Source organism: Lepisma saccharinum, chromosome 1 (assembly GCF_977018435.1).
Source record: "Lepisma saccharinum chromosome 1, izLepSacc3.1, whole genome shotgun sequence".
In the NCBI taxonomy this organism is placed as follows: domain Eukaryota; kingdom Metazoa; phylum Arthropoda; class Insecta; order Zygentoma; family Lepismatidae; genus Lepisma; species Lepisma saccharinum.
In genome coordinates, this window is record NC_139229.1 from 65,339,513 (window position 1) to 65,363,768 (window position 24,256).

At 39.1% G+C, this 24,256-nt stretch overlaps 3 non-coding genes across 3 annotated transcripts; 1 reads left to right on the plus strand and 2 right to left on the minus strand.

Moving 5' to 3' along the window:
- Positions 1 to 9,784: 9,784 nt before the first annotated feature.
- On the plus strand, positions 9,785 to 9,856 carry TRNAH-GUG (transfer RNA histidin (anticodon GUG)). The gene has a single exon. It is a non-coding gene; the product is annotated as a tRNA-His (tRNA).
- A 2,241-nt stretch (positions 9,857 to 12,097) lies between these two features.
- Positions 12,098 to 12,169, minus strand: TRNAH-GUG (transfer RNA histidin (anticodon GUG)). The gene has a single exon. It is a non-coding gene; the product is annotated as a tRNA-His (tRNA).
- Positions 12,170 to 13,184: 1,015 nt separating this feature from the next.
- Positions 13,185 to 13,256, minus strand: TRNAH-GUG (transfer RNA histidin (anticodon GUG)). Its single transcript has one exon. It is a non-coding gene; the product is annotated as a tRNA-His (tRNA).
- Between the last annotated feature and the right edge of the window lie 11,000 nt (positions 13,257 to 24,256).

Below are 24,256 nucleotides of genomic sequence, written 5' to 3' on the forward strand. Positions count from 1 at the left end.
TCATCAACACTTGAAAGACTTGGCCAATAGCGAGAGAGGAAGAATGTATTTCCCCTGTGCTATTTCCCCTTGGCTCGTAGCCAGCCACGACGCAGTCAATACGAAAATAAAGAATACAATCGCTCCTCTATATGTGCAAACCATTCTCAACCACAAAGAATGCGCCTCTGCATTGCTTCGGCCCAATACAATGAACTTACCTTTTCTGACACTCTTGATTGCATAGCCTTTGTCACGCGGCAATATAGTTTAATTGCGTGTGACGATATATCGCATGGAAGTGCAATTGATTACTTTTACAATGTCCGATGCTGTAATATCTGATTGGACATCTATTGTTCTGTTATCTTGATGTCCATGTTGGTGTTCATAAACATATTTTTCCCTCTCAAACGCTCCAGGTGAATGCGAGGATGACACCTTTAACCAAGGCTAAGGACATATTTTCTGTTTTCTCTTGCATGTTCACTCTAAATAAGAGAAGCATGAATGAAAGCATAGGCATGCGCACGGGGGAGAGGGAAAGGGGTAAGGGGGCATTTGCCCATCCTATTACTCTGACTTGGAATTTAGTGTAGATAAATCTTATTACCATTATTAAACAACGTTATTCTATTTAAAAAAAAATATGTATTTTCAAGCCGATGAAAGTTCCAAGCAACTAAGGTGGGTTTATTTCCTACGTAATTGGACTATCTCACTTCGTTCTCCAGCAAATTACATCTTATTAAGACTCACATATTTCATTCGTTAGCCTAGTTGTGTTACACCTATGTGGTCGCAGAATAAATTGGTCACACATTGGAAATGAACAAATTATGAGTAGTTTTTTGAATCTGCTATATACGAAATCATGTTTATATGTAAATTAATCTGAACCACAGAGAATTAACATAAAGGATGAGGGGAACAGAACTTTTGTGCCACGGAAGCTGGAATTCTTATAATAGAGTGGTTTTCGGACACACACTATATACGCCCCTGTTTAGAACCCGCCAATACAATAAAACAGTGAGATGGAATGAGGTTTTTCTTTCTCCGACTGAACTTTCATTAAGACTTTTGCCCCCCTTAATCAGAGGGTCTGCATTGTATGAAAACCATTGCTCAATATCAATATTTTTGTTTGATATAGGTTATGTCGGTCCGTCTGTATCAACTGTTGTTTTGTTTTGATATCGGCCAGACAATATATTATGATATCCCGTTGCAAAAATAATATCGGTATTCTGAGAACCCGAGCATGGAGGGGGTGGGGAGCAAAAGAACAGAATATTTTCTGAATATGGTCTCAAAAGAATCATCAGTTTTATATGCTTGATTTATACTGGTTTTGCTTCTTCTACTTATATTTCATGTATATCTGCACAAACTGCTTTTGTGACATGCTAGTAAATAGCAAATTATTCCTCCTTTCTATTCACTTATCCAATCCAATGACAAAGTGTCCCTGAATCTCTATTATATGCAATACTGTAATTTTTTTCTGTCTTGTGAGTCAACAATCTAAAGTAGTCATTTGGATATAAATTAAAGTATTATACATAATTTAGTAAACAGTAGAAGCAGGCACGTATTTAGAATTTTTTTCGGGGGGTCCGAACCAGGTGTCTCAGAAATAATAATAATAGTATTAACGTTTAAATTACAATAATTATTATCATTATATTGCTATTATTTATATGAATAGGTAAAAATACGATACAAGAATAGAGATATAAAAGCATGTATTGATTATCTAGCGTACTTCTAGTTAAGATCGCTTAAATTTTGCATGAAAGCAAATGTCCTGACAAGCAAATCAGTGCCAAATAGATCAAAAAATAATATTTATTAAATAACAAAATCGAATGTTAGATCCAGTTGACAAAAATTAAAGTTTCAGATTAATATCTTTGGTGGTGTCATTCAAAGTTCGGTGAAAATAAATAACCTCGATTATACAGCAAATCCTCAACAAGTATATTTTCATTATTTAATTTTAGTACTTGGTAAGCCTTTGGGAGAGCAGGGGGGAAGTCTCGCCCTTAAATATGTCCTTACCAGTCCGGTAGAATAGTTTTCTCTCTAGTCTCCCAATAAAAAAAAATTAAGCAACAAAGGAGTCATAGTACTACGTTAGCTCTTGTTTAGACAGACACACATCAAATTAATGTTACATAAAGCAATTACAAAAACTAAATATTTACTGCCTTCAAATAAGTTCGGTGGAAATAAATATCACACGATTGTACAAAAAATATTAAACAAAGTATATTTTCAATATTTAATTCTTGTAGTTGGTAAGTCTTTCGGGGGGGAGGGGTCCCGCTAAATACATCCTCGAATAGAAGATATTTTCGACTGAACTGGTAGACCATTCTCCATGTATACCCACTTCAAGTACGGTCTTGCACCTTTCGGACACGGCATGTGTTTCGTCATACACACTAGAAGGCTCGAGAAGAATTTCCTCATCAGCGGCTACGCAAATGGATGAAGGCATAAGTACGCAGTTCTTACAGGCAGATGGATTGGGTGCACTTCCAAGGGTCGTAATAATGCAATCGCACATTCCAGTCACATTAATCACACCAATCGCAATAATGATTATCCTTTTGTTTCCCCTGGTGGATGTGTTGCCTCTTGTAATGTGGACGTATAGAGTGCGAGGAAGAGAAGGAGTGAAATGGAATTGGCCAATAAACGTACCGTAAAAACGCCATATTCCTCTCTGTAGTGGCATAACTTACAAGATATTGCTTGCCTCCACGGCCATGCTTTCGCAAGACAATACTTGTGTCTAGAAGCCCATAAAAGTATAGGTGCTACACAAAAGCAGGTTTTCGGTACTTTTATTCGTATTCTGAAGGATACATGTTCAAACCATAGCCCGACCATTCTGATGGGTATCGACAGTGTCGTATCGCTTTATATACAGTGATATTTTTTTGCTCTGCATTTTTGCACATCAAAGTTTTAAAATACGTACAATACAGATTTAAAGTCATACTATTCTAGAGTAAATCTGTACCTCTCCAATTGTCTGTGATGCTGTGTCAACACTGAAATTTTGGGAGCTTCTACCAGTAATTGAACCCGGAGCTCTTGCCCCAAGTGAGAGCGATAACCATTTTCGCGGGAGTTCCATATTATGAATATTTTTAAACAATAGAATTTTATAAAAATAATCACGCAACTTAAATTTTACATTTTATCTATAATGAACAATCTTGGACAGGAAGCACAAATCTTTCGAATTATGCTAAGACAGCAGCGCCTAATACGATCAGTAGATAAAACTAACAACACAGTGCTTTCTTACACTCACTACGTCGACCTCGAATTGAACACTATTTAATCTTAAATTTAAACGTTTGTCTGCTTGTAGTGAAATTGCCTGAGAAATAGCATTATGATAGGAATTGAATGTAAATCCTAAAGTAATTGTACCTAATCAAAATTGTCTTAGGCATACCTCAAAGGTCTGTTAGGTTGCTTATGTGCGATGTCGCCAGCAAAAGTTTTGACTTGGCATGCGTTTACTTTTATCAACATCGTCACGATTATCCTAAAGAGGAAGAAATGTGTTGTAGAATAATAAAAATGCAAAATACGTCGATAAAACGATTGTATAAAAAGAGAAGGACGTCAGAATTTTACAGAGGTTTTCTGATACATAATATACAATACATTATACTATCTAACTTAGCAAGTTGTTTTTTTTTTCAATTACTTGATAGCCAAGTTGATGGCATGTCTTAACATAAATACGTAAAGCAAAGCCATAGTTTGAGGAAATGAGGGTGGAAGAACACAACCAGCTTGCACAAAGCTCTGATCTCAACACCAATGACCGTCTGCGGGACGAGTTAAAGCGATCGTTGAGATCCAGGCCACGCAGTCCAAAAACATCAAAGAGCTCTTCGCCATGTTGACGAAGGAATTGAAACAAATCCCTGCAGATACCTATCTCAAGTTTGTGGAAAGTGATCCTCGAAGGGTAGAGATTGTGTTAGCGGCGAAGGGCGAACCTACGTCACACTGACACGATAAGCACACTACTTCAGCTGTCCGATCCTTAATGGCCAATAGTGTATTATCCATTTCATGACTTTAGATTTCAGCATGCGATGTTAATTTTACATTGTCCATTGTCTAGTTCATTTAACTCTACTTATCTAACACTATGTTTGGAGAGAGCACCGTGTCTCACGACTTCAGGTGAACACATTTCTCTTTTCTGGTGGTGAGAATCGAACCTACGAGAGATCTGTGATTTTACTACAAATCCGGTGGTTAAACAATACTCTACGGCGTCCACGTTTCGCTGTTCACGCGACGGCGCAGATAGTATTCGTGATTATATCTTACTGTAATCGGTAGAATGATTAATTTATTTGATTTATTTTACTTTGTTTTCTGCCACATTTGGCTAATAGCGAAGATGAGGATAAATGGTGAAAAGATGAAATGGATGAAAGGACAATCACAAACATCTATGGACGACGGAACACGAGCACGAACATTTACAATATTTGTTTATTTCTGAACACACTATACAGGGCGCTTTCTGGACCATAGGTGGTCACCCTTCCGGAGGGCGACCCTCATGAGGGCAGACCTCACCCTCACCCTCCGAAGACTTGTGAGGGTGAGGGTGTGTGAGGGTGAGGGCGAAAGGCGAGTCGTGAGGGTGAGGGCGAAGTCTATCCGTGAGTGTGAGGGTGTGTGAGGGTGAGGGCGAAAGGCGAGTCGTGAGGGTTAGGGCGAAGTATATCCGTGAGTGTAAGGATGTGTGAGGGTGAGGGCGAAAGACGATTAGTGAGGGTGAGGGCGAAGTCAAGTCGTAAGGGTGAGAGTGTATGAGGGTGAAGGCGAAAGGCGAGTCCTGAGGGTGAGGTCGTGTGAGAGTGAGTGCGAGGCCGAGTTGTGAGAGTGAGGGTGTGTGAGGGTTAGAGCGAGGTCGAGCCGTGAAGGTGAGGGTGAGGGAGGTTGAACGAAAATGACCACCTCTGTTCTGGACTGGCGATTGGAAAGCAACAAATCAGAGAATATATTGTGTTCGACTGCTGTCGTTTACTTTCGTTTCCCAGAATTCCGAACGTCAGTGTTAGAAGACAATTTTGACTGTTCTGTATTGGCAGCTTACTCGTATAATCGAGTCATTACTTCCGAAGCTTCCAATCAACAAGCGGGAAATTGACGTCATCTCAACCAGAACCAATCGCTAAACGTCTAACTCAGGCTCTATACTCTTGACAGGTTGGCTAACTAGCCTCGTGCACTCAGCTAAAGATGTTTCTCAGATAAAAATCGGATTCTACAAACGAACTTCGAGTAGGAGACACCCGCAATCTATTCACGATCTCGCCATTGAAGGTTCCAGATTCGAGTCCTGTCGTGAATAAGGAGCGAGTGTTTTCATCATTATCATATTATCATTTATCTTCGCTGTTAGCCTAAGGAAGCAGAACAGTGACGTAAAAATAAGACAAATATAAAAATACATTAGATTTGGCAGAATCTTGTAACCAAACAATATCAGTTTCCCGATGGGGCAACTTTTTCAGTCTTTCTGAATGTACTTTGAACTTAAGGTCCGAATGGATTAGCCCGTCTGAGCATAAGCCAGCTAAGCGCGCTAAGACGACAAGGGTCCCGGTTTCGAATCTAAGCCTGGGCATGGGTGTTCTATTCTGAGTCTCCCTTCATCATATTATCATCACTCGTCGTCATCGTCGCGATTAGCCAAATGTGGCAAAACTGCGAAGTAAAATAAACAATTCAATCAATCACTCATCGTCGCGATTAGCCAAAAGTGGAAGAAATGCGACGCTAAATAACAAGAATCAAATCTAACCGCTTGAGGAGAGTGTCAACGGAATTTAAGGTTGTCAGTCTTTTATTCGGTTAAATGCAATTAAAACTAGTGAAAGATAGTTACGAGCAGTAAGGGATTCGACCACGAATGACTCTTTCTTTGACCCTTGCTGGAACGCACTTGTCCGCTCCCCTCACGATTACTATGCGCTTACACGTTCGGACTCGTGGGAGGAATTTCTAATGGGAGAACAACGCCACTTGGGAAAAGGGGCCTTACGCATGCTCTTGCCTACATATAGCACTTGTCTTCATTTCGAACTCCAAACTCAACTCCTTTTCGTTTGCCCATTTATAACTATGCTTTGGTTTTCTAAACCCTCGAGTGTACTTTTCTATCGGCTAGTTTCACGTGACGCCATAGCACGTGGAGTCGCCATGTTTGCGAGCAGACTTGTAAACAAAGAGTAGGAAAACAAGTAGGGATGGCCACAAAATCCGGATTTCAAATTATCCGATATCCGTTTCGGATGCAACTGATAAATCGGATATCCTAATATCCATATAATTCGGATATCCGGATAGTACAGATTTGATGAAGGATTTGTAGAAAATCCGTGCAGTGACATACGCACATGACGAAAAAAAAAATATGTGAAAAGCCCGGAAAACGGAAAACGAAAGAACTGTCCGGATAATGCATACATCGGATAACCGGACATTTCGGATAATCCAAATATTCGGACAATTAGGATATCCAAATAATTCAGATATCAGAATATCCTATATCCGGATATTTGAAATCCGGATAGAAAATTATCCGATATCCGGATGAAATTTTATCCGGATTTGGCCATCCCTAAAAATAAGTACGCGTTATGCGATGCCGGAAAAACTGAGTAAAATGGGAAAAAATATGTGTGTGGAAATAGCGCCACTGCTTCTTCATATGTACACACACACACACACACACACACAGACACACACACACCCACACACACACACACACACACACACACACACACACATATTACTCTAACTCTTATTGTTCCTTACCCTGGAACAGGATGTTTCCCACGATTTTTCATTTTCTATCCAAAAGTTTTGCGTTACCGAGGATAGTGGCTCGGTTTTGGCGGTGATCGAGTGCTCACTTACCGCCACACGGAAACCGTAAAATCGGCATGTGTCGCGACAAGGTAAAAATCGTTTCCAACATGTTAAACTGTCACCAACAGATGTAGGCCACGTGACATACGAATTACAATACTAGTTTAAATGCACAATGAAGGTGTAAAATTAGATATATTGACAGAAAAGTGTAATAAAGTTAAAACGCAAATATTTGAAGAAGCAACACCGATAAGTTAAAAATAACACCGAATGATCGAGCTTCCTATAGTGATAGGTTGGAGAACTAGGATAGGTACTACGGATACAAGTGAAGCTGAAATATACACAAAAAAGTTATGGATGCTCTTACTGTTCGTAATCGCGATAAGACTCGAGTAGTAAGGTAGCCCTACTTCATATCGTGATTAGAAGTTAACGAGTTACTTGTATCGTAGCTACGCTTAACACTTACTCTCTTCGAGTGGCGGTGTAGCTGTAACTGAGTAACTGTAACTATAGTAACATCGACAAGCGGTATCATAGTTTGTGACAAAGGCTTCCCTAGGTGTATTTGTAGGGAGCTGTTTCTGGAAAGTAACTTTTTAGGAGTTATTGAGTTACAGTAACCTTTACTTTAAAAAGTAAAATATGAAGAATTAGCAATACGTATTTAAATAGTAATTTCTAGTTAATAAAGAATATTTTCTTAATAGAATTGATAAAACAATCCGTATACATTTGCCTATTTCGGGAGTTGAATTCTTAATAGTTTTTGTTATCGAAGTGGAAGTTCGATCCTTGGAAATAGGTTGGAAATGTGTGCTTTACGTAAATTATCCTAGACGAGAGAATGGCATCCTTCAATTCAAAATACCATATTCAACGCGTGTATTTTAACTGGTCGGTACCTACAATTTTAAATATTTAAGTGCTTTGCATTTAAATACTTTATATTTCAGGTTCTAATTTTCATGGTGGGAGTTTTATTATTACCGTATTACATGTTTGTGTTAAATTGTATCACATTCAGTCGCTTGCCTAACCTCAAAGTGACTACACATTCATGGTAACATCAGAGGTACAGACTTATGGAATCAAGCAAGTTGAAAACTTTGACCAAGGACTCCCTACGCAAGATAAGGAAACAATGTCCTACCTATTGGTTCACTCTATCATCGTCTTATCAACCGATCGCGATTGGACTTTGTCCAGTGTACGTATATGTACTTACATTACATAAGAATCAAAGCGTATTATTATGCACCCTGAGTGTATAAATATAATGCACTTCGGCACACGGTAAAGTTAATAAATTATTGGTAATAAACATTGAGGTCAGCGTGATTTCTTCCACAGAGGGACATTTAGTCCTGGTGCAGACATGCTAAGGTCTTAATACTATTTTTACCTGTGCTATTTTGCGTCACTTTTCTGCTATCGCGATGATAAGTGTGTATGTTTGTATGTTGATTACATGCAAGTGGCAGGGACACTTCCAAATTATAGCCGTGCTCAAGATGCGTCCTAATTGCGAACAGTCCTAATTCAGAACAGTTCCAATTGTCAACACTTGCTGCTTGACACAGGAATAACCTCGAAGGGCTCTGTCCTAATTGCGAACACATTTTTCTGCCTTGAGACCTACAACACATCACACTTCCTGTGTCTTTTAAACATTTTTTTTTAAAAAACGTGGCTCAGTTCCATACTTGAGACTGGTTAGTGCCTTGTGGGTCATAGTTGGAACTTAAAAAAAATTAGTCGTCGTTGAAGTATATATAATTTAATAATAAATGTGTAGCCAATTTTTATCCGACAACATACTACACAATCCTTAACTAAAAAGATTGATTGATAGATTGATTTGGTGTTTTAAGTCCACATTATGCACAATAAGGCTAATCGGGACTGGACCTACAGTTTAAAGTGGGATCCGAACCACTATGTGACTCCACCGGGTATTGAACCCCTTGATTTCAAGGCGACGACGCTACCACTGCGCCATCGCGGAGGCCTTTAACTGAAAAGAGCTTTGTCAATTAATAATAAATTAACTTCATCAAGTAATAATATAATTATTGTTATGGGTTACTAAAATAATTATATTTACCACAAGAAAGCGGGGTGGAGGGGGTGAGTTCTTTGAAAGAGGAACAGTATTATATTATCGCTCTCAGCTTTACTTTGTGGGGATTACTATATGGATTGAGTGCGCGAATAATATAATTTGTGGGGGGGGGGGACGCATGATGTGATTTTGGGGGAGTGCGCCATTGGCCTTGTGCTGATTCGCCCAGCATAAGGGATGTAAGGGGTGACCCTTCTGAAGACACTCAAATGTCAACTTCAGTTCCACCCTGGACTTCATTTTGCAGACTAATGAGGCTCTGGTGTCTGGACTCACAGCCAGTATAATCTTGTCTGTGGTATAATCCTCTGTGAAGCTTGTGATGTGTACATATGTATTTGTGACTGTCCCTTCATCAATTTCATCGAATCACAATTCATCCTCATCTTCGTAGTTAGCCAAAAGTGGCATACAAGACAAGCAAATCAAATCAAATCAAATCAAATCAAATCAAATCAAATCAAATCAAATCAAATCAAATCAAATCAAATCAAATCAAATCAAATCAAATCAAATCATCCAGCATAAAATACATTGAATATATTTGCAGGAAACTCTTGTGTAAAGTTGCAAACCCTGAATGACATATACTGGCAACACTGCGTGTCCCGTTGTTGCTTCTCCTTCACGCTCTGTGTGCATCAGCAGCTTCGCGGTAGATGTGCAGCCAGCGTCTGGAATACCTGGATACCCGAGAGGAGAAAACTGGAGAAAAACGACTTTCCAATCGTTGTTCGAATGGCCGTGATCGTCTAGTGGTTAGGACATTGCGTTGTGGCCGCAATAACCCAGGTTCGAATCCTGGTCACGGCAGAACATTTTAATTTTTTTGTATTTTTTTTAAAAAAGTACAAATATAATTAAATTATATTATTTCATAGGTCCTCTTCCGTAGTCAAGCGGGTTAAGGCGTTCACTCGTCTTGAAATCGTTCGCTGCGGGACGGCGTAGGTTCGAATCCGGCTCTGGTCGGAATTTATTCGGCCTACGTATAGGGCCGGTGGCAACCCACCATCGTGAGGAAATTGGGAAGCTCCGAGTGAGTGAGATGACCTACAATAACGGCTGGGGGTTCGTCGGGCTGATCACCCGTCACCCCAACACTGGTCTGAGACCTCCACGCTATAACAGGTGACGGCGGAACAGTGTGGGAGGGAGACCAGCAGTCGGTAGGTAAGCCAAGGCCCGTCAAGGGCTGTAGCGCTGTGGGGTTATGTTATGTTATTTCATAGTATATTTCTTCAAATTATTATACGTCTACGCAACCGTAGGCGTAACTTAGTGGCTCCCCAAATTTTCAACTTCATTAATATTTACAATTTAAGTGCGATTCGTTAACTTAGTGCAGCCTGCTGAGCAAAGTGAAAAGGAATAATATTTGTTACTTCGCAAATGCCACAGTTATTTACCAAATAATCCTGGACTTTGATTCTGGGCTCCAAAAAGTTAAGCATTAAGTTCGATTCTGCTCCCCCCTCCCCTCCCTTAAAAGTTAGGCCCCAAGTTATGCCCACGGATGCAATAACTTCACGTGATTTCCATTAGTTTACAAAAATATTGCATTACTTGCTCAATAAAGTCATCAAAATAGGTCAAAACATTTACCTTCATTGAATGGCCTTTAATTTTTTTATGCTCAAATAGGCTAGTCTGGACAGAACATACAGTTTAAAGTAGGATGCAAACTACTGTGTAATATGCTTCCACCCGGGAATCGAACCCGGGTCCCTCCTAGATATATATGCTTTAAAGAAGCAAGAAGTAAACAAGTTTACACATATCCGCAGTGGTAGCGTCGTCGCCTTGAAATCAAGGGGTCCCGGCTTCGATATCCGGTGGAGGAACATAGTGGTTCGGATCCCACTTTAAACTGCAGGTCCAGTCCCAATTAGACTTACTGTGCACAAAGTGGACTTAAAATATCAACCCAATCAAACAATCTATATTTGGAAAATATAGCTACGTTGAAATCAAGCTACTCATCAACGTTCGCATTCCTCCAGCCGCTGTTAGCCACCCTCCGTGGTGGAGTGGTTAACGTAGAGTACCATCTAAGCTTAGAATCTTGAATAATGCTTGCAATTAAATCATCGATTTGCCAATCATACTCATTGTCGCGATTAACCTAAATACAGATAAAAGAGAAGTAAGTAACAAAAAAATAGGGAACAAAAAATCGATAATAAATGTATTTGTTGTCCAAAACTTTGAGGACATCTAGTAAAATTTGTAGTCTGTGGATTTATCACTGGTTCAAGTAAAATCAAATTAAATTCAAAACCATCTTCAACACAAGACGTTAGGGGGAGGGCTCAAGATTGATTTAGGTTTACTTTATGCACAGAAAGGCAAATCGCGACTGGATCTACACATTAATGAGATGCACTGTGTAATGTGCCTCCAACGAGAATCTAACCTGGGACTTCTTGATTGCAAGTCAACATTGATTGAATGAATAAGGTTATTTTACGTCGCTTTTCTATCTCTTTTTGGCTAATCTCGAAGATGGTGACAAGATGAGATGGACAAAAGAACAATCACCAACACATTTGAAGAACACAATACAATTCCTACCTGGCTGCAGGTACAGCCGCCAGAGTCTCGTTAGTCTGCAAAATGCCGCTACGTGGAAGATGCAAGTCAACAGCGTTATCCACTACGCTATCGAGAAGGCAAGGAATGATGAGTGTGCAAGTATCTTCAACTGTTCACACAATTGGCTCCAAATATCTAGGGTGTTATTTAACACGAAAAGGCACATATGGTAAGTCCCAAACTGCGAACTTCTGTTGCTTTCAACGTAGTCAGACTTAGTGTGTGAGCAATTAAAGAAAACATTGTAGGTATATTTTTATATCGGGAACGTGTAAGATTCCAACACGTATGTCATATCTCCAATGTTTACTATTAAACAGAATAAAAAAAAAACTGTTCACTCTGAAATTCATTTTTTTTACTTAAGTACTTTTTCCGTACAGCCTAGAAAAAGGAGTTTGTATTTGAATTAGTATCAATTGTAAATAATATAAATAATATTAAAAAAGGAAAACGTCCTGCCGTGACCAGGATTCGAACCTGGGTTATTGCGGCCACAACGCAATGTCCTAACCACTAGACGATCACGGCCACTTGAACACTGATTGGAAAGGCACTCTTCTTGAATTTTCCGATCACTTACTGTTGCATTCCAGCAAGTGACTAACAGTGACGTCAAAGCGGTGCACTACGAACATTGGCAAACTTGCAGATTTCTTGCCTCTAAAGTCTAACAGTCTAAGGGGACCCATATTCGATTTCGGTTAAATCAGTGCTTTTGGTGGTGGTGGTAAAGGGGGGGGGGGCGAGCATCCTCCATCTACGATAAGTTGGATAAACATCCCCATACACCAAGTACAGTACATTGTCTCCATGCTAATGTATACAAGCATCCCCCTACATATTCCCAATTTCAACAAAGTATCCCCCCCGCCAGGACTTTCTACCTAGAGTTCTAGGTGAAAACATATTACGCAGTGGTTTGAATCCTACTTTAAACTGCCGACTACCCTATTGCAGCTTAAAGTGACGTAAAAAAGAATTGACATGAGAAAATTAAAATACAAAGTCAAGCAAAATGTTTTGACCAATCGTGGAATTCTGTTGAATTTATTGAACATTCAATACAATATTTTTACCAAAAATCATTTGGAGTTGTTGCATACGACCATAATACATAACGTATTAAGTATAGAATAACCCGTGGCTCTACAGCCCTCGAAGGGCCTTGGCCTATCTCCCGACTGTCAGTCTCCCTCTCACAATCCTACCTAGAGGTGTGGAGATCTTCAACCACTATTGGTTTGACGTGGGGTCAGCACGTCGAACCCTCAGCCGTTATAGGAGATATCCGTGACCGGGTTACGCTACTAGTGGGTTGCCACCGATCCTATACACAGGCCGACAACACAGAGACTGAACCCAGGCGGAATCGAACCCATGCGGACCCGCAGTCGGAGCCCAAAGCACAGCGCTTTAGATCGCACGGCCACGGAGGACTATTTAAGTATGGTGCATGATAATCTGAAGAAATATACTATTAAATAAAATAATTTAATTGTAGTTTGTATTTTAAAACATAAATAAGAAATAAATAAAAATGTTCTGCCGTGACCAGGATTCGAACCTGGGTTATTGCGGCCACAACGCAATGTCCTAACCACTAGACGATCACGGCCATCTGAACAACGATTGAAAAGGCACTCTTCTTGGGTTTTCACGTTTCATGTACTCCTGCATTCCAGAAGGTGACTGGCAGCGACATCAGACCGCTGACTCAGGCAGAGCGTGAAATTGGAGCACGGACGAGACGGGCAGCAAAACACCAATGCGCTTCTTTCGAGCTGGTGTTCGCAAGATATCGCCTTCTCGGCATTTCATGCTGGTCTGAAACTAAAACTGGGCTCTAAGGAGAGCCTTAATAATAATAATACACTAAGTATAGAAGCGAATTAGAAAATATTTAATTGGAATATTGCACAAAACAATATATCTTAACTTTTTTTTAAACCTGCCACACCTCCCTTAGGTTTTTTAGTTTATTCCTACTTTTGAATGAGCGAAAATTGTCTATTTCCTTCTGGGAAATACCAAGTTACTCGTTAGATAACAATTCTCTTTCTTTATGAGAATGGTTTAGCTGCAATGCATCCTTAAATATGGTTATGAGGGTTCATTTATTACTGTCATATCTTCAATCAGTCAATGACATGATAAGAAATGCTCTTATCATCTTAAATATTAGTTTGAAGTTTAAATTATTCCTTATCTACACACACACACACACACACACAAATACATGCACATATATGGAAGAAGTTCCAATTTTTTTTATGTTGTTGATAGAAAATGTGCGTAGGGATATTGTATGAATCCGTATTTTCTAATGTAGCATTTTTGTTTTATTGTTTTGCATGTGGTAAATGTAACGGTTGCTCACACGCGCACTCACACACACACATACACACACACACACACATACAACGACACGTACAATTGTTGAAATCTACGGCTATGATACTGTAGCTGCCCAAGGATCACCTCGATTCGCTCCTCTTTTCTCGGTTTACTCAAGCAAAAAAGGTGTTAATTTGTGTTCGTAACTTTTATACAACGCCACATATGGCAAATCTGATTACAGAAATGAATTTCTGAGGGAAAAAACTAGCCAGATTTGATATATCATAAGAACCCCCTTCTAGTTTTCAAATTTGACCTGAATCCAAGATGGCGTATTTCAAATTGGCGACCATGTTAAGGTTATATCCCCCTCATCTTTTGTTTGCTCAGATATTCATGTTCCATTTCGTTTCCGAAATAAAAGGATGTCCTATAGTACTTTTGATTCAGCCTGTATATTTTTCTGTGTTTAAACAGCCAGCCGTAGTTCGATAATGAGGATGAATGACCATTAGAAATATGATAATAATAATGCCAATGAAAGATATGTTTGCTCTGTGATGGATTCAATGCCACATGTTTTTAGTAAGCTAGGAATTATAGGTTTGAATTATGGGTAAAGTATGGATATGACATTTTGTTTGTCCCATCACCACATCGTCGCAATTAACGTAAAGAGCTGTTAACGCGACATATAGTAACCTAAAGAGAAAATACAATCTTCAAAAGTATTCCTAATGTGGGGGATTGCTATCCAGTACCCCTGGCATCGCAGAGTGACATTACAAGTCCACGGAGCCAAGACTTGGAACCGAAAAGAATTTCAAACTTCCATTTTAGGGTAAGGCTTGACACTTGTTATATGTGACGGAAAAAATATATTTGATCTAATTCTCCTTTCTTAGAAACCACACAGAGGCGACATTGGAAGCTACGTATTTATGTCAAGACATGCTATCAACTTTGCTATCAGTAATTGAAAAAAGAAAACTTGCTAAAAGAAGTTAGATAGTATAATGTATTGTATATTATGTATCTGATAACCTCTGTAAAATTCTGTTCCTTCTCCTTTTATACAATCGTTTCATCGGCGTATTTTGCATTTTTATTATTTTACAACACATTTCTTCCTCTTTAGGATAATCGCGACGATGAGGATGAACTATGTTGATAAAAGTAAATCCATGCCAAGTCAAAATTTTCGCTGACGACATCGCACATAAGCAACCTAACAGACCTTTGAGGTATGCCTAAGACAATTTTGATTAGGTACAATTGCTTCAGAATTTACATTCAATTCCTATCATAATGCTATTTCTCAGGCAATTTCTCTACAACCGACAAACATTTAAATTTCAGATTAAATGGTGTTCAATTTTTGATTTAGTTTATTTTACTTCGCGTTTTGTGCCTCTTGGCTAATTTGCGAAGATGGGGATGAGTGATGAAATGATGAAATTGATGAATGGACATTCACAAACAACCAAGCCCGACCGGGATTCGAACCCGGGACCCTTGGCGTCGCAGCGCGATGTGCTAACCACTCGGCCACAGGGTCGGGCTAAATGGTGTTCAATTCGAGGTCGACATAGTGAGTGGAGAAAAAATTAAAATGTGTGAATGCACTATCTTTGTCAAATGTAGTCAAAACAAATTAGTTTTCACTTATGAAAAGTTTCCACGAGAGTTGCTGTACTTTCCAAACTATATTCTTATTGTTTTAGTGGGTTTAACGTTCAGCAAAATTTTCAATACAACACGCTACAGTCATCTGCTTATATAGAACTTCTACTACCTATATAGGCAACAGGGGCGTCGTCGCGAAGGAAAAGGGGGGGGGGTCTCCAGGCCACAATGAAATAGTCTTAGCCTACACAAAAAACTACAGGAGAACGCTTCAGAATAATTTATAGTAGAGAAGGAATCACACGCAGAGTTATAAAGAGATAAAAATATGATAGAAATAAAGAGGGAGGAGACAAAAAGGAAAAAGGAAGATATCAACAGAGGAAACAAGGAGAAATAAGGAAGGAAAGAAAGAAAGAAATAGGCAGAGAAATAGGGAAAGATAGAAAGAAATAGAGAAGCAGAAAAAAGAAAGAGAGAAACACCCCTCCACACACACACACACACAGACAGGTGGGGAGACAGAAAGAGAGAAAGATAGAGAGGCGGAGAGGGTGGAATAAAGAGAGAAAGAGGAAGAAAGCGATGAGAAACAGAGGAACACACATACAGAAAGAAAAGATAGAAACAGTGAAGGAAACAGAGAGAGAGAAAGAAAATGGAAACATAGTAACAGAGGAAGAAAGAGAAAGAGTAAAGAGAAAAGATGTGGAACGAAAATAAGAGTGTAGAAAAAGAGTGAAAAATACATATATGTATGAAAAGAAAAATGAAATAAAGAGGAGAGAGAGAGAGAGAGAGAGAGAGAGAGAGAGAGAGAGAGAGAGAGAGAAGATGGGAATAAAGAAGGAGAGAATATAGCTATGACCAGCAGGGGCAGCAGAACCTATCCGAAAAAAAAATCGTTCTCCCATGACATTAGGATCACAAAGTTTATTTTGAGTAGTGCTGCAGTGTTAAGGATATTTCGGGACATTAAACGACACCCTTGTCGATGAAATTATTGAAATTAAATTTTATATAATCAGTACGATTGGATTGATTTGTTGTTTTAAGTCCACTTTATGTACAGTACGGCTAATCGTGACTGGACCTACAGTTTAAAATGGGATCCGAACCACTATGTGCCTCCACCGGGAATCGAACCCGGGACACCTTGATTACAAGTTGACGACGCTACTACTGCGCCATCGGGGAGGCAATAATCACTACGAGTACTGCGATTTATTAAGGTGTAACTTGTTTGTGTTACCTACCCTCGAGATGCATTCAAACATTTACACCTTTTCACAAGTCGAAAATGTAATTTTTAAAACGCATTTTCACCCAGCAGGGAGAAACCCCAAAGCGGTATCCTTGAGTAAATCTAAATCGACAATAGTTTTCAAAAATATTAATCACAAATAATTCTTAGAATCACGAAATCGGGACATAAAAACACGGAAACCTTATAAACTATCAGAAATGGTTTAATTTGTGCTTCCGGTCTGTGATCAAAAGTTCCTGACGTTCGATTTCGGGCGACAACATGTTTCACTCATTCAGATATCACCACCTAAATGCCCCAACATTTAGTCTTATCATAAATTCTGTTTGAAATGGCATAAAATAACAAGATGCTCTGAGATATTTTAATGTCCCATGGACATGTATTCCACGGATATGTTGTGTACACGATGTACTAATCTATCTATATAAAAATGGATGTATGTGTGTTTGTTCCGGCATAACTCTCGAACGCCTGGAGCTATTTCAACCAAACTTGGTACACGTATCACTTGCAATCTGGAAAGAGATACTGCTGAGGTAAGACACCCCTGGCACCCCTAGGGGCAGGGATGGGAAGGGGGCGACATGTAAAGGGGTGACATGTAAAAATAGTCGAAAACGACCGATATTATACCGCGTTTGGTAGAACCTGTCCCGCTTCCCGCGCTAGGGAGCGCTCAACAGTTTCCGTGCTGGGGAAAGTCAAAGCCAGGCAGCCAATTAAAATACGCAACGTCGCAACAGCGTCTACGTAAACGCCTCTCTTCTGGCTTTCATTCGCTCCTCGCTGCCCAGCAGACGATTTTTTCCTCGTTTCTCATTGACACCGAAACTGTTGAGCGCTCCCTAGCGCGGGAAGCGGGACAGGTTCTACCAAACGCGGTATAGTGTGGAATAGATAATTGTCGGGGTCGCTAAGATGAATAGTGACACTCCCAATGCCGTTCAACTCCAAGACACCACTGGCACCCCTAGGAGTGGGGGTAGGAAGGGGGTGATATGTAAAACTACCGATATTATTGTGGAATTCATAGTTTTCGGGGCCGCTGAGATGAATAGTGACACTCCCAATGCCGTTCAACTGCAAGTTCATGTTACCCTGTAGTTAGAATTCATTATTTTCCTGTCTAATAGAAGATAGGGATAAATAAATACCCGGGCAACGCCGTCTAATCAGCTAGTCATTGTTAAAAATGACCGCCTTTGGCCTGCACATATGCCATAAGTCTCTGTGGCCACTCATCAATTTCATCACGCATTGTATCAAGAGGGAAATATGCCATTACCTTCGTAATGGAGCGCTTCAGACTGGCCTGGAAATAATGGGGTGCATTTTCTTGCAAGCCATGTCTTGAAGCATAGACCACAATTTGTAGTCCATAGGGTTGAGGTCGGGACTGCCAAATGGCCAATCTGAGGGAGAAATGAAGTCGGGCATTAACTGTATTTGAATTCTTGATTTGGTGTATTTTACTTAGCTTTTCCGCCACTTTTGACTAATCGGGAAGATGAGGATGAGCGATGATATGATGAAATTAATGAAGGAACAGTCACAAAGAACACCCATGCCCAGGCCGGGATTAGAACCCGGAACCCCTGTATCGTAGCGCGCTGTGGTAACCACTACGCCACGGAGGTTGGCAGCGTTGTATTGTTCTCTTTAGGATGAATGATGATTTGCTCAAACGGATGTCACCCATGGATCAATGCATGCCAGCACCTCGAAGGCTGTCCTATGGCTTAATGGTAAACTCCTCACCATGAACAAGGGGTCTCGGGTTCGATACCTGGTGGAGGCACAAAGTGGTTCTGGTCACACATTAAACTGTCCAGTCTCGAGTAGTCTTCCTGTGAATAAAGTCGACTTACAAACAAAGCAAGCCAGAACCATGACTCGACCGCTTAGCCACTGCGGCGGTTTAATGAAAAGAGAAAGAAAACAACTCTTGAAGCTATGAGTTATTTGCTTGTTGATTTGCTAATCCCGACCCCATTCGACGTGAATTCTGTTTAGGAACAAGTTTTACGTAAACTTTTTTGTTGTTTTTAACCTAGTCAGGCTTCTAGCGACAGAAACTAACTGATGGTGTTACCGAAGCGATTCGTGAACTGTGATGAATGGGACCAATCACACAACGTTTGGAAATTTCCTCGCAGCGACACGAAATCAGAGCAACAGCAGATGGCGACGAAGATTAAGACTTACGTCACTCGACGAGTCCCACGACGTTGCATTCTCGATTCGTGTCACGCCGGACTGTCCCCTTGTCTGTCCTGAGCTAAATGCTCACTTCGGGCGAAATGTAGGAACTCAATTGCTGATTTTTTCCCCTTTATTTTTTGCGCTTTTTAGAAAAATGAAATATGGTGGAAATCGTGCCAAGGTTGCCAGTACCATTCAAATTTAAAAGAACGGCGAAATGAAGCTTCGTTTAGTGCATAAATTGGAAGTTCGAGGTCACGAAAAGATTGTCGAGCACGCGAATCGTGTCGCTTTTATTGCACTTGTTTGTTTTCCTCATTTCTTCGCCCTTTTTTATTGGGTAGCAGGAATACGATAGAAATTGTCACTGCCAAAATAAAAGTTTTTACTTTCTGTTAATAATTTCTACCCAGGTTGAGGTATTTTTTTGTGCTCCCCTCATTCTGGGTAGCCATTCTGCCAATCGTGGCTAACTCGCGACGATGAGATTAAGTGATGATTTAATGAAATTGATGAATGGCCTCAAAACCAGAACGTCCGTTGACAATATCGAGTTAGTGAGTCGGACCCTTACCGAGGCTGATCCAGTTGCAGGAATTACAGTTACAATTTTCATTTTGAAGATTTTGGAATTGCGACTTTCAGTTTTGGCCAACACTACTGCAAGCTAAAAACTCTTAGATGGCCTTATTCTTTATTGTTCGTTAATATTTTTGTTATAGGGTAGCCTTTGGTGCGAGCGGTCTCGGGTTCGCTTCCTGGTGGGAGCACCCAAAATTTTGGTGTTGACCCAGCATTGCGCATCGCAAGGACAATTGTGGAGTTACTTGAGAACAGAGGCGTCTCCTGAACGCATGTGGCAAATGTGGGAAAAAGGACAGCTTGCTCGGTGACGACATTAATGAGCATTTCTACATTCTAATTTCTTCATATAGGAGAAGCATTTATTTTACACGAGAGCGCGCAACTAAGATTATATTACATTTCTTGGATCTGAAGTGACGCATGCGTCAATTGTGGGAAAAGAATTATTACTTTCTTTCACTTCAGATCCAAGAAATGTCATATAATCGTAGTTGAGCGCTCTCGTGTAAAATAAATACTTCTCCTATATGAAGAAATTAGAATGTAGAAATGCTCATTCATGTCGTCACAGAGCAAGCTGTCCTTTTCCCCACAATTGACGCAAGCGCAGCATGCACCGCATGCGTTCAGGAGACGCCTCTGCTTGAGAAGAAGATGTAATGAGATGTAATGAGCTCCAGTCTCGAAAGCCAGAATGCAGCGGCGACGGGGCTCGATATGCTGACCATGAATCACCCAATGAAAATCCGCCGGCTCTCAGAGGGCTGTTGCTCTATGGAGTTTAGTTTTTATTAGTTAAATATTTATAGAGAAACCCTTTTAATCTTCTTTAAACTAACTTAAAGCTTAACGACCACTGAGGCGCGGGGAAACGCGGCAACATAACTTCTGTTGTCTTATTCTATTTAGATCAAATGGTGTAAAGCCCACTACAGGGAAATACGCCGAACCGAAGCGCGAAATTTCCGTGCCAGGTTATCTTACAGATTATCGCCCACTGAGACGCCGGAAACGAGTCTGTTGCAGCATTTCTCCTCGTCTCAATGCGTGTTGAGCTTTACAGTCTTAAGAAAATAAAATGTTTACACCTTCCTACAAAAAGACGGGGGATATTGCTGCACAGAGATAAAGTTTGATTGGAATAAAAAACATTGAAGAAAATTCTGGTACCAACAATTTGTTTAAGTAGGAGACAAACAAAACTATTGCTGATGAGGGTCAAATTATTTTAGTAACCGTTCACATTTGTTCAGAGTTACCAAATAATTTGGTCTAAATTACCATTTTTTTACGAAAAACTTTCACCAAACACGTTTCGTTACTTCAACTGTGTCTCTTTTATATTTTGAATTGTATTTTACATTTTTTTAAGTGGATGTATGCGAACGATGAACAACGAAACAACCATGTCTTGCTGGAGATTCGAAGCCAAACGTAGAACCTTCAGCTTGTTATTTCCGAATGGCTCCATTAGGGAAAAAAAAACTCATCATGGAATTACAAGACGCATGAACCAAGGGCGTATTTAGGGGGGTCATGGAGGCAATTGTGAAGCTCTAAATTAAATAAGCAAGATACCTTGCAAACAACACACCTATAGGAGACGCATTACAATGACATATTTGTAATGTAACGGAAGTGATATTTTTAACACCCGAGAAACCTAAATGTGGCATTATGGTACTATATGGGTTGTAAAAAGGTTGACTACACTTACTTCAAGTGAGTACTGAAGAAGATTGATTGATTTGGTATATCAGTGGCTCTTCTGACACTTTAGGCTAATCGCGAAGATGAGGATGAAAGGTGATTGACTAATTGACTTGGCTCATTTTACTTCGGTTTTATGACACATTTGATTGATACAGTTGGTATTTTAAGTCCATTTGCTGCACAGTAAGGCTAATCGAGACTGGACCTACAGTTTAAAGTGGGATCCGAGCCACAATGTGCCTCCAACGGGTATCGAACCTGGTACCCCTTGATTACAAGCCGACGACGCTACACCTGCGCCATCGAGGAGACCCCTGATGATATGATGAAATTGAAGAAGGGGAAGTACAAAACAACGCAAACCGCACTTAAGAAGAAGAACGAATATTAATATATGCTGATTTACACTTACTTCTATGCCATCTTCATGTAATAATAACTAACTAACTCTCTAGCCTTCTTAAACCCGAAGGTTCATGGCTGCAGCAACACAGGCCTTCCATCTGTCCCTATCTTGAGCAAGATATATATACTCTTTTCCATTCATACCGATTTCCTTTAGGTCCATACCAACGTTGTCCCTCCATCTTCGTCTTGGTCTTCCTACAGGTCTCTTACCATCAGCTTTCCCAACAAGAATCCTGTAAACTCCTCTTTCCTCTCACATTCGTGCCACATGGCCTGCCCACCTAAGTCTTCTTGATTTAATTATTCTAATAATATCTGGACATGAATACAACTTATGTACTTCTAAATTATGTAACCTTCTCCACTCACCTGTCTCCTCATCCCTTTTAGGTCAAAAGATTTTCCTAAAGATCTTATTTTCAAATACTCTCAATTTATGTTCCTCTTTCAATGTAAGGGACCACGTTTCACACCCATATAATACTACAGGCAAAATTAATGGTTTGTATATTTTAACATTTAGTTTCTTAGATATTAAACGTTAAGCCAAAAGTTTATGAAGAGAAAAATAACATGCATTTCCTGAATTAAGCCTACTTTTTATTTCCTCTTTAATATAATTTTCACTTGTTAATATTACTCCTAAGTATTTGAATTTGGAAACTGGTTCAAACGAGTTGTTATCAATAATTAGATTTTGATAATTACCCAACACTCGGCCTGTAAGCATATATTTAGTTTTCTCTTTGTTAACTTCCAAACCTATCTCTTTCGCAGTTTTGGAAAATATTTTAGCATTATTCTTAATTGTATTTATATCATCCCCTAATAAGTCTACATCATCTGCATATGCTAACAACTGAGTCACACCATTTACATTTAGCCCTTCTTTAGTTTCTTTCACGTTCCTAACAGCATATTCTAAGGCAAAATTAAAGAACAATGGAGATAATGCATCTCCTTGTTTTAACCTATCATGAATTGTAAATTTGTCAGACACATTAATATCCACACGAATTTTACTTTCTGTTTCACTGGTGCATACTTTTACCATATTAACAAGCTTCTTAGGTATTCCAAACTCGACTAATATATTATATAATGTATCTCTTTTGATCGAATCATATGCTTTTTTGAAATCAATGAATAGCTAATGGACATTTTGATTATATTCCCAATGTTTTTCAAGTGTCTGTCTGATGTGAAAAATTTGATCTGTAGTTCATCTGTTACGTTTAAATCCACATTGATAATCACCTATAATTTCATTAGCATAAGGGGTTAGGCTTGTTAAAAGAATGTTAGATAATATTTTATATGTTGTTGAGAGTAGAGAAATTCCACGGTAATTATTGCAGTTCATTTTATCACCGTTTTTAAACACAGGAACAATTATGGATTCTTTCCACTGTTGAGGGATTTCTTCTTTATTCGATATTAAACAAATTAATTTATGAATTTGACATATTAACAAATCCCAGCATATTTAATTAACTCGACTGGTATTAAATCAATGCCAGGTGTTTTGTTATTATTTAGCCTTTTAATAGCATCTTTAACTTCAGTCAAGTTAGGTTCTGGAACTAAAGGTTCTGCTGTGTGTACTTTTTACTTCTGAATTATCTCCTACATGAACATTTAAAAGGTCATTAAAGTATTTCTTCCATCTATTTAGAATATCGCTTGGGTCAGCTAGAAAATCAAAGTATTTATCTTTTATCAAGTTTACTTTAGGTTGTCACTCCTTTCTAAATTCATTTACACCTTTATATAAATCTCTGATATTTTTGTTTTTGCTGTTTCTTTCAATCTCGTTTATTTTGCTTTTCAAGTAATCTATCTTTTTTACTTCTAAACGTGCGGTTAACTTCTCGCTTTATTCTATTATAATTGCTTAGATTTGTATAATCAGAGTTATATAACCACCTAAGTCTAGCCTGATTTCTTATTTCTATTAGATTATGATATTCATTATCAAACCATGGCTTACTTTTTCTTGGTTTATGGTATCCTATACTTTCTTTAGCTGCTGATTCTATTGCATGACATATGTGCTCCCAATTCTTATTTACGTCTGTTTCATTTATATTTTCATCATCATTTAAATCCTGCAAAACATCAAATCTATTTGACAGTATAATTTGGTAATCTTTCTTAATTCTTTCATCAGCAAATTTTCCTGTATTAAGTTCTATAACTTTTAGATCTTGTTACTTATGATTTATCACTGCGAGTCTTTCTCTTAATTTAGCAAACTAAATAATGGTCACTGGCACAGTCAGCACCTCTATGTGTACGAACGTCAATTATACTAGTATGCCTTCTCTTATCAATGAGAATATGATCTATCTGATTATGAGTTTTACCATCTGGAGAAGACCAGGTATATTTATGGATATCTCTATGTTTAAAAGTGGTACTTTTCACAATTAAATTCTTTGAGTTTCCAAAGTAATCAATCTTATACCATTATC